The following is a 10,449-nucleotide window of genomic DNA, read 5'->3' as shown; positions in this document are numbered from 1 at the left end:
ACATCTGTATTGTCATGTTCTTCCCTTTTCCTAAGGATTCCCTGAAATAATTCTTAGAAATTACAACGTTAAATTTATCCTACGGATTAGGGAGAGTGAGGTTGGCCTGAGGAGGACATCCAGCTCCAGCCAGTGACTTTGCATAAATCTGTTGTGATTCCAAGCATGCAGTGATGCTAATGGAGTCCGCTGTCAAGACTTTTATTTAATCTGCTAATAATTAAACAGAAGATAACTAGAGATTAAGAAAGAGAGGTCAAGAATATAATTGTTGGCAGTTGTAGTCCTGTGGTGGGTTAGTCTTGGCTAACAGCCAAATGTCCACCCAGCTGCTTGCCCACTCCCCTCTCCCATACAACAGGGAGAAAATAGCAGGAAGGCGAGAAGATTCGTGGATTGAGATAATGACAGTTTAATCGGGGAAGCAATAGCTGAACATGCAAGCAAAGCAAAAAAAGGAATTAATTCACTGTGTCCCATCAGCAGGCAAATATCCAGCTGCTTCCTGGAAAGCCGGGCCTCAGCATGCATGGCGGTTGCTTGGGAAGACAAGTGCCATAACCATGAATGTCCCCTCTTCCTCCTATTCCCTGAGCTTTGATTGCTGAGCATGACATCGTATGTTATGGGATAACCCTTTGGTCCCTTATGCCCAGCCCCAGCCTAGTCACTGGGCAAGCGTGCTGCAGGTCAGAGTGGTCACAAGCAGTAGCCAGAACATCGGGGGGTTATCAGCTCTGCTTCAGCCACAGATCCAAAGCACAGCACTGTACAGAGAAAATGCTATGGAGAAAATTAACTCCATTTCAGCCAGACCCAGTGCAGCAACTAAGCATGGATCTACAGCTCTAGAGGGCTGAAAAAGTATTTTACTTTGTTAGAGTATTGAAAGAAAAAGAAAAAAAACCAACCCCAAACCCTCTGTTCTAAGGAGCAAACAGCAGCAGGCTAAAAATAGCCATTCATAACACTAAAATGATGCAGAGAGCATTGGGTAAATTGGACAATAACAAATTGCCCGCAATGAATGGAATACAGTCTGGGTGTCTCTGGGAGGTAAGAAAACGGCAACTTCAGAGCCTCTCTAAAATGTCATATGCTGTAATGGCAAAAGAACCGGTGGCTGGAGAGAGACTGGGATTACAGAATACAGGGTTTTGTGTCAAATGAGGATGTATTCATTTCTAAGAAGAAAAGTAAAGGTGAAATTGGTAGAGACATTTTAATTAGCTTGTGCGCCAGTGGGGTTTTTGTTTGTTTTTAATGAATACCTTGATCCATGACGTGGTTATAGAAAGGCATGTGTTTGGGCAGCTAGCAGAAGGCGGCAGTGGAAAAACCCTATTACTTATTTCCAGGCACTTACTTAATTAAAATACAAAACAGGCAATATGGTCTTTGGATTTATTTTTCCCATGTAGTCTAAAAGCAATAAGCTGAAATTGCAGAACAGAAAAATGTGCTTGCACCTTCTTATCTTGACCTTTGAGCTGCTACTTCTCTGAGATGGACAGAATCCAGGCCCAACTTTAAGATGTTAAGACCTTTGTGTCTGCCTAACCCCAGCTGGGAACAACTCCCACAGGTAGTCCTTAAATCCTACTGGGAATAGTAACCCTTGAAGTTCATTAGCTTGCTGGTGTTTCTTTTCAAGTCCCGTTGAGGTGAGATGCAGCCTTGGTTTCCCCTTGTGTGGTGTAGTCATCTCCTTCCCCACTAACACCTAAAAAAAATTAAGTTGTTTGCTTGTCTTTTTGAAATGTTGTTTTTCGATGGAGAAGTCATGGTTTGTCACCCTCCCACTTCTGGTTCTGCGAGTCAAACTGTTTTTCCATCTGATTGACCCCATGAGCTGTGGAAGTCTCATTGTGCCGGGCTCTCTCATTCTTGCCTGTGCCTGGCTGCTTAGCAAGCCTTACTTCCAGCCTCCAGCTGCCAGCCCCATGTTAGTTTTTTCTGGCTATGAGGGTAAAAAAGGAGCTGTGTGAAGAATTGCTTGCTCCATACCTGGGATTTCTCTCCCTTGAGTCTTGGAAGCTGTTAGATGCAAGTAGAATATAGGTAGCCCTCTGCTGAGAACTGCTCTGTACGTGTGGAAAACTTAAGGTTGTGAATTATATATACAATTTTTTTTCCTCAGTTTTTCTTAGGATTCATTTTCTGAGCTTTTAGAAGCCGCAGTAGTAGGGATTACTTCACTTGGTATTTACAACCCTGGCTCATACCAGCTTCATACCAACCTCTTGGCACCAGAACGGGGTTGCAGCACCAGAAACATATTTATCCTGTGGGCCAGCACTGGCCATCCCCTCCTGCCCAGGACTCCAGACCCTGGCGTTCCAGATGGGCTGACATTTTAAAAGTAGTAAAACCAATGATAGTTGACATTTGATGGGTTTAAAAGTTACTTGTGTAATTAATGGATTCAAATAAAGGGAGTTTTTTTGCTTAGTAAGTTTAAACTAAATATTAAAACAACAATTAGATTTTTAAATAAATACTTCTTTTACCCGTAACCATGTTGGCCATAGTGAAATGTAAAGTATTTCCAGCCTGTAAGCAAATCAGAACACATTTGGGCTTTCCTCAATTTGTTGTGACCTGTACGTATAACAGGAGAAAGATGGGCTTCTTTTAAAGTCTGACTAAAGGCTGTTCCAGGCTGAAAACTGTTAAAGTGGATTTGTATAAAATCCAATTCTCATGTGCATAATTAATTAAAATACAATGCAACTACAGCCAGCCTGAAGAAACACATGGGACACTTGTGAGGAAATAACTACGATTTAAGCTGAGGCTAAAATGATGGATTCTTTGTGTCAGAGGATGTAAACTCCCTCTTGCAAAACAGCATGTCTTTTGAGGATGTACATATGTTCGTTCAGATACATCTTGGAAGATTGGGTGCTGTTTCTTTGCTGTGAGCTGCAGTGTAATTAGTGCAGCCAGGTGGAGTGGGTTAGCAGCGCTGTTTCACACAGGTGAGCCTCATGATGGTTTAGAGGACCCACCAGCTAGATGGGTGGGACCTGGGACGCTCTCAGTAGGCGAGCAGTGAGGTCTGCTGCAAGGGAGGAAAGGTTTCACCTTGAACCTATGGTCTGCAGAAGGTGTTTCCGTGTATCTGAAGGGACTCGATTCAGGTACCTGTGGGATAATTGGAAGTTACATACCTGCTGAGCCTCGTGCAGGACAGATTTTTGGCCTTGCCTACCATGAAATCTACAGTTTCATGGGAGTTTTCAGAGGTCAGCCCCTTGTCTCTGTGGTGGTGGGGCTCTGCAGGGCCAGCCAGCCCTGCCTGCAGCACTGCAGTGTGCTGTTGTCTGCTGTAGGTATCCACCAGCAGCAAATGACTGTGTGGTTCCCACCGTGCATCGGGGAGGTGGCAAGGACAGATCTGCTTCTCAGCAGAATGTCTCTATTAGGGAAGGGAGGATGCAGTGTATCGTAGGAGTCTCGTGTCTGTAGGAAGCCTGCTGCTTGAAGGCTACAGCTGGTCCCGGGGAGAATCTCCATCATTCCCAGGAGAAGCTCTGGGTCGGGATGTGAGCCCTCTCTGCCCCGTGGACCCTGCTGGTTTGGATGGTCAGGAGGCCAGGCACAGACATGGGTGTTCTCTTTAACACTCACTGCTGTTTGAAGTAGGGGTCACACTGTGGCTTACACCTCTGGGTCAGTCCCAACCCACACTTCCAGCATCACTCCTAGGCTCTCCCAACCTCTGCAGCAAATGCTGCCAACAAAAATCTTAGAGCTGCTGAAATTACAACCAAAAGTGTATGCTGAAGTAGTGTCTTTTGTTCAGTTGCTGGTGCTCTCTGCCGTGTTTCTGTGATTGTCTGTTCATTTTAATATCCGTACCATAATGATTGCAAAAAAACGTTGCTATAAACAGAGGAGATCATGTGAAGCAGTCACAGAAGGGTGAATATCCTGAAAAGCTGTGAGTTGGAAGTAAGTGTGTCACTTTCAGAAGTTTCTCCTCCTGAACTGTTGCCACGAACAAAGACGCAGACGTCAGTGTCTCTACATAATGTTTAAAGTGTATTTTTGTTTCCAAAATGGGTTTTGGTTTCCATTAATAGGCTTTTATATTCTCCCTGCTAATTAAATATATGTACTTCTCTACCCTTTTGATCTTAAAATGAAGCTTGTAGTGGGGAATATACTGGTTTTACTGTTCGCTTCTGTAAAGATCAAAATACTCTTCAGAAAACCTGCAGAGTTTGTGGGTTGTTGGTTGGTTGGTTGTTTTAGCTTCTTACTCTCTGTGCTGTATTTTGCTTCTTTATTAGGAAATTTATAGAAAAAGTTGGTTTATTGTTCATTAAAAGTATAAAGACCTTACGTCCGTTCATTTTGTAACCTTTGACTTTCAGCACGATTGCTGGAAAGATGAGGTGGTTAATGTTTAATGAAGAGGTCCTTTATTTAAAATGCTAATTAGCCTTTGAAACAAAATAGACTAACCAAACCAAAACTCTTTCCAAAAGTTTCAGATGAGCTTACTGCTCCCCCAAACCTTCTTCTTCCTCCCACTGGCCTTTCCCTGTCGTCTCTCACCATCTCCTCCTGCTGTGGTCCTCAGAACCCTCCAGTGTGTGCAGCACCCCAGTGCTCAGCAGAAACCATAGGGCAAAACCCCCTGTCCTCTTTCTTTCACAGAGAAATACAGAAAATCAGAGGTGTGTACTGAAATGGAGACACACTTTTCCACATGCTGGTGTGCCTTTTTTTTTTTTTTTTTTTTCTCTTTTGATTTTTTCCTTTTGCAGGAGGAAAGGAGGTCTATAAGAAGACCTAACAATGCCCTTACTGTTCTGTCAGAAACTGCCTGGCTACATCTTGTTTTATTTGGCCCTTGCTGAATGGCAGTTTCATTTATGTTTTGGGTGTTTGGCAGATATTTTATCTTTGTCAAACTTCACTTTTAACATTTGTTTAGATAACTTGTCACAACACTTTCCTTTTTTTTTTTTTCTTTTAAACTCTTTAAGGTTTCAGTCAGCTTGATGTTACTTAGAAGTGGTTTCTAGTATTTTTGAACTTGCTTCTTACATGCTGTCTCCCTTTTTGAACCATCCCAATTAAGTTGGTTGATTTATAGTTTCTTTTTTCACACTTCCCCTTTGCTGATGGTGCTACACCATTATTTTGAGCCTCTGACTCCATTGATGGTTGATGTAAACATCTCCTAAATCCTGCAAATAATAAAGAAAAATACTATAGTGACGTTTGTAGAATAAAACGGATGCATTCAGGTTTCTATCTCACCTAGTACATAAGACAAGACCGTGCTGCTTGCTTTGAAAAGCTTTGTTGGGATCAGGAACATCCTTCCCCACCATTCTGTCTGATAGGTGATGGTATTCACTTTTCGCACCCGTGAGGAGATCCTGCAGGTGTTCAGCAGTGCTTCTCTGAGCCATCAGTCCCTGACAGTAGCAGGAGCCCTGGGCTAAGGGTTCCTTGTGCCGGGTTTTGCCAGATGCTGTCAGCTCTGTGGTATCTCCTTGATGTTTGTAAGGGGCCGATCACATGCAAATATGAGCTGGTCTTTGGATACAGACCCAGTTTCACTTCTTGCCTGCCCATGCGATGTAATCTTTGCAATGATTTTATTTGGAAGGATGTGCAGTAAGAGACAAGAGGGATACTGCTGAGGCTTCCCAGCTCTCCTTCAGCAGCTGTTCATTTCATTCCTCCTTCAGCCCGCATCTCAAACACCGACCAGATTCTTACCGTTTCTGCTATGCCTTTTGACTCTGTAGAGATTAAACTGAATGGGAGAATGTAATTTTAAATGACATTGGGGAAACTTGAAGTATGATATTCATGCTATGTTGTTTAGAAATGAAAGTTAAAAAAATTATCCCGTGTAGCCATTCCTTGCTCAGGTGTTCTGTCACAACTGGTTTCAAAGGGATGATTTGCCTACACTAGTCTTATTTGCAGCAATAATGTTTGGAGGATTGCTATCATCAAAATCTATTTGAATTCATAGTCTTTTGTGAAAAGTGTCTAAATTTGGATGTTATTTCTGAGCTGCAGATGCTTTGGTTTGGCAAAAGACAGTTTACCAAAAGTAACGTGATTCCTGAAATAATTTAGTCTAATACTTGCCCATGCTCTGTTCGTTTCCATGCTTGAGTTGACTTGCAAATGGAGACATATGGACACGGACGGTGTGAATAAATTAACAAAAATTGCAGATGTTCAACCTTCTCCAAAAATCCTGCAGACAACCTGCAGACTTGAGTCAGCAGGGATGAGTCACAAGTGACCCTAAAGCCAACCAGAGGTGAAATGATGGGGCACATTGCTCAAGAGCTGCTCTCCCTACTTGCTTGGAGCTTCCCCTATAGCTGCTTGCTTTGGACCACTTAAGAGGGATGGCAAGCAGACTGGTAATGGCTTGGTATTTACAGAGCCTTAGTGTTTACATGCAGATGCAAATACAGTTTTTTGGGCAGCTTGGGTCCATGTTATTACCCTTCTGCCTTCATTTGGAAACGAGCATTGTTTGCGTAGGGAGTAAATGGAGTCCTTTCAGTAGTGTTTGTCTGTCAGCTGCTATTATAAATTGATGTCATTGTTTCTGTACTAATATTTACCTAGGGTTTTAACATGGAAGTGACTATACAGATAATTCTAGTGCAATCTTAGAGGAAAGTCAATGCCTTAATTAGAGAAATGGCTTGCTACTCTTGACTTGTTATTCACAAATTGATTTTTTTTTTTTTTTTTTTTCTTCTCTGCCCTGAAAAGTGTTTGCCCTGAAATCTAAGGAAGTTGTTAACTAGATGGGTGACGTTTGAAGAAGTGTATACTAGCAATTAAGATAGACAGGTAAATTTGAAAAAGAAACTAATATTTGTCCTGAAAGAAACCTAAAACATTTGGGGCAGAGGAGGGAATTTGGAGGCATTTCTGCCTTCTCCAAGCCTCCTTCATGCTTCTGAAGAGTCACAGCAGTATACTGTGTTGAGAAAAACAGAGCAGCAGGGACTCTTGAAGAAAGCGAGTTACATCCACTTAACTTTTCTTTTACTATGCTACACGAGATCCTATAACCACACAGGATCATCCAGGGAAAACGAGTGAGTTATTTAAAAGCATAGTAGAATATTATTTTAAGCAGTGCACTGGTGATGTTGAAACTTGGTGCCTCTCAATTCTGCTAGGGCCAACAATTTTGAGGATTAAAAACATATGGAATATAGATACAGAAGATATCCACAGTGCTTGGGGTATTATGGAGCATTATTTGTATTATTCAGGCTAGCAAAAACAAAGACCAAGAGAAAATCTGTTACAGGGCATAAGGCATCCAGTAGACGATGGGAGTTGGAAAGAAATTTTATGGGAAAGTTTTTCTGTAATTGCTCTCCGAGAGATTTCTTCATCCTTTCCCTGAAGCATCTGATGCTGGCTGCTGTCAAATGAGAGGTTACTGAACTAAATGGACTATTAATCTGACCCAGTACAGCAATTCCTGTGTTCCTATGTTTACAAGCGGGCTTTGTCTGCTGAGGGTTGTCTCTCTGGAATAAACCCTTCATTGGAGGCTAGGGAAAGGAAATTGTCCAGAAGCTTTTACACTGTTGCTATGTAATTTTGTATGTTATTTTGAAAAAAAACTGTATCCTTAGTTTTTCCCCACTTTTATGTGTATGCATGTTTTAAATTATAAAATTTAGCTTCCTGTTTGATGGATTTGCTGTTCGGTAATATTCATGTCCATTGAGCAACATAATTATTCACAATTATGTGCTTTTAAAAATTGAGGGACAAAGTAATCTTGGTTGGCTGGTATAGGGCTAAATGATGGATTCTATTCAGAAGGGTGTGAACTGGGTGCTTTTATCACCACTTGCCAGACCTAACATTTCTGTTTCTTCTTTAGAAGTGGAGGATTTCTTAAAGGAGAATATATTATCATTGTTGTTGTTACTAATTGGGTTCCACTGAACCCAACTTTCTACTTTCATTCATTTTCAATAGGGGGGTTTCTATTTTGCTTGACCCGAAGAGGCTCAGTGAGTAACCTACCTTTGGAGTGAGATATGTGAAGCAGAGTTGTAATGTCAAGGAACTGTGTGCCTTGGGTTTGCTGTGTAAATCTGAAATTGGTTTTCCTTATTTTAAGGAAAAGGCTTAAGGGTGGATGTGCCAGTCAAGCTATTTAATTTAGATCTTTTTAGCACGTCGGACAATATTGCTTCATGTAGATGACTTTCAGTTCACCTTAATGCTTTAAAAGGTGCCTTAGAGACATGGGATACAAGTGTGCTTTGTTTCACCCGGAAAAATGTGAACTTCATATAGGGAGAATGTGTTTCATTTCCTTACCGTGTGTCAACAACTGGATTCTAAACCTGTGTTTATCAGATGCAGAACTGGTTTTGGAGGATTATCACTAAATCAAATGCTAGACTGGAATTTAAGTTCTCAGTATAGCATTTCTCAAATTTTCATATTATTCTACTTCTAGGCCATTTGGTCTTTGATGCTTAGATCTGACATTCAGAGGCTACATTTTCACGTTTTTCTTTGTACAAGAGAATAAGTATTTCTTTCTGTTTCAAAGCCCTTATGCTCTTGTAATAAAGACAATGCACCAGAATCTTTTTTTATTAAGGCCCATCATTACTGTTCAAACACATGCAGGAAAAAATTGTCTTAGCTCACACATGATAAAACCATAGTAGAGGCGCATTACTGTGGCTGTAAAATGTGTTAAAAGGGAAGAGATCCTATGGTTTTCTTTAACACATGGATTTCTGTTATTATTTTAGGATTATATCTCTCTTTTTGATAATATATGTTAAAAATTAAAGCACGCGTTTTTGTCTGGCAAAACCAGGGTCAGAGTGGTTACACGAGTATGGGGCCTAGTCCATGTCATAAATGCAGCTATTAATATAGAGGAATGATCTAGAGGGTGCTATTTCTCAATCTTCTTCAGTATCTCTTCCATCTCTTGCTATATTATAGCCCTGCATCATTTTTCTTGGAATGTTCTTTCATGTGTCATTTAGTCAGGTATGTTGCTTGTAATACATCCTTGAATTTCTTAGTATTCCACACAATTTAGTCACTTTTCATCTTAAATAATTATTTCAAGTAGACTGGGATGGTTTTTTAGACCATTGTCATTGTGAATCTCTGACCTCACACCTAAGCTTTGCATTCACGTGGGACCTTCACATCTGTCATCAAATAAAGCAACAGTGACTGTACCCAACACGTTTGTTTTTCCTCCCAGTTCTACTCCCTTCCCCTCTCCCTCATAAACTCGGATATGCACTGTGGAACAACCACGGTTCTCCCCAGCTCACAGTCCCTGCAGCGATGGATTCCACGTTGCGAATTGGAAAGCTCTGTATTAGGATCCATATGGGCAGAGTATCTTCAAGAACAACTGCTTATATAAAGGAAGTGACAGCCTTTACAGAATTCACTTATTTTGAGAGATTATTTCCATTAGCTGGCATCTTTATTGCATTCTCTTGCTTATGCATCATTTTGAGGACACTTAAATTGCTTTTTTTCTGCTTACTTCTGATTTGCTTTAGCTTATGGTACTCTGTGAGACCCCATATAATGGACAACTATTTGAGACCTGGTTGGCACAGACAGCATTCGCTGGGAAGGTGATGCAGTCAGGGTAATACTGAAGGACGTGCTTGAACCAACATGTACCTTTCAGCTATCTCTGACTGGACTATTCTGTGTAGTGACTTTTTGGCCTGATGATAATCACAGAAGTCATGAGTGGGTTTTGAATGACTCTGTCTTACTAGCTAAGGTCCTCTCTTTTTTTTTTTTTTCTTTTTTGTTTTTTTTTCCTGAGGGATTAATTCAATTGCTCACCCAATGTGTGCATCTGTTGAAGGAACTTCAGGTGCTGTTAGAAGAGCGCACTCTGTTGTGACATGTCTGCTTTGACATTCTCAATTCAAAGATGTGCTCTACTTGGCCGCTGGTATTTGCATGGTTAAATCAGATTGTCTTAGTCAGCCTTAGGCACCTAGCTGGGCTTCCCGGCTTCTAACTTCTCACTCTTCTTTGTCCTTTGTGGTGCATTGGGCTGCTGGATCCTGACTTGTGAAGTACTGCTGTCCTGAAAATTGTGCAGGAGGAGCCTTGATAAGGTCATTCTGCTTCAGCGGGGAAGGGCGATTACCAGACACGTAGCAAAGGTGGTATGGAAAGCTTACCTGTCCTGCTGTCTGGCTCTGGGTACGTTATTCTTATACAATAAAAGCGGAGTACCTGGCAGAGCTACTCAGTCTGCACCACCTGGTAAGCCCAGAGAAAGGATGGGCCACTGTGGCAAAGATGGTGGTGTTGGTACCAGGAGATGGGTCTGCGCTGGCTTGCACTCAGCAGCATACCGGGCTCAACTCCTGGCCTCCTTTTCCAGCAAGAAAGCGCTGCTGG

This window comes from Numenius arquata, chromosome 7, assembly GCF_964106895.1.
Source record: "Numenius arquata chromosome 7, bNumArq3.hap1.1, whole genome shotgun sequence".
Lineage (NCBI taxonomy): Eukaryota > Metazoa > Chordata > Aves > Charadriiformes > Scolopacidae > Numenius > Numenius arquata.
The sequence above is the reverse complement of the archived record's forward strand: the minus strand, read 5'-3'. Positions refer to the sequence as shown.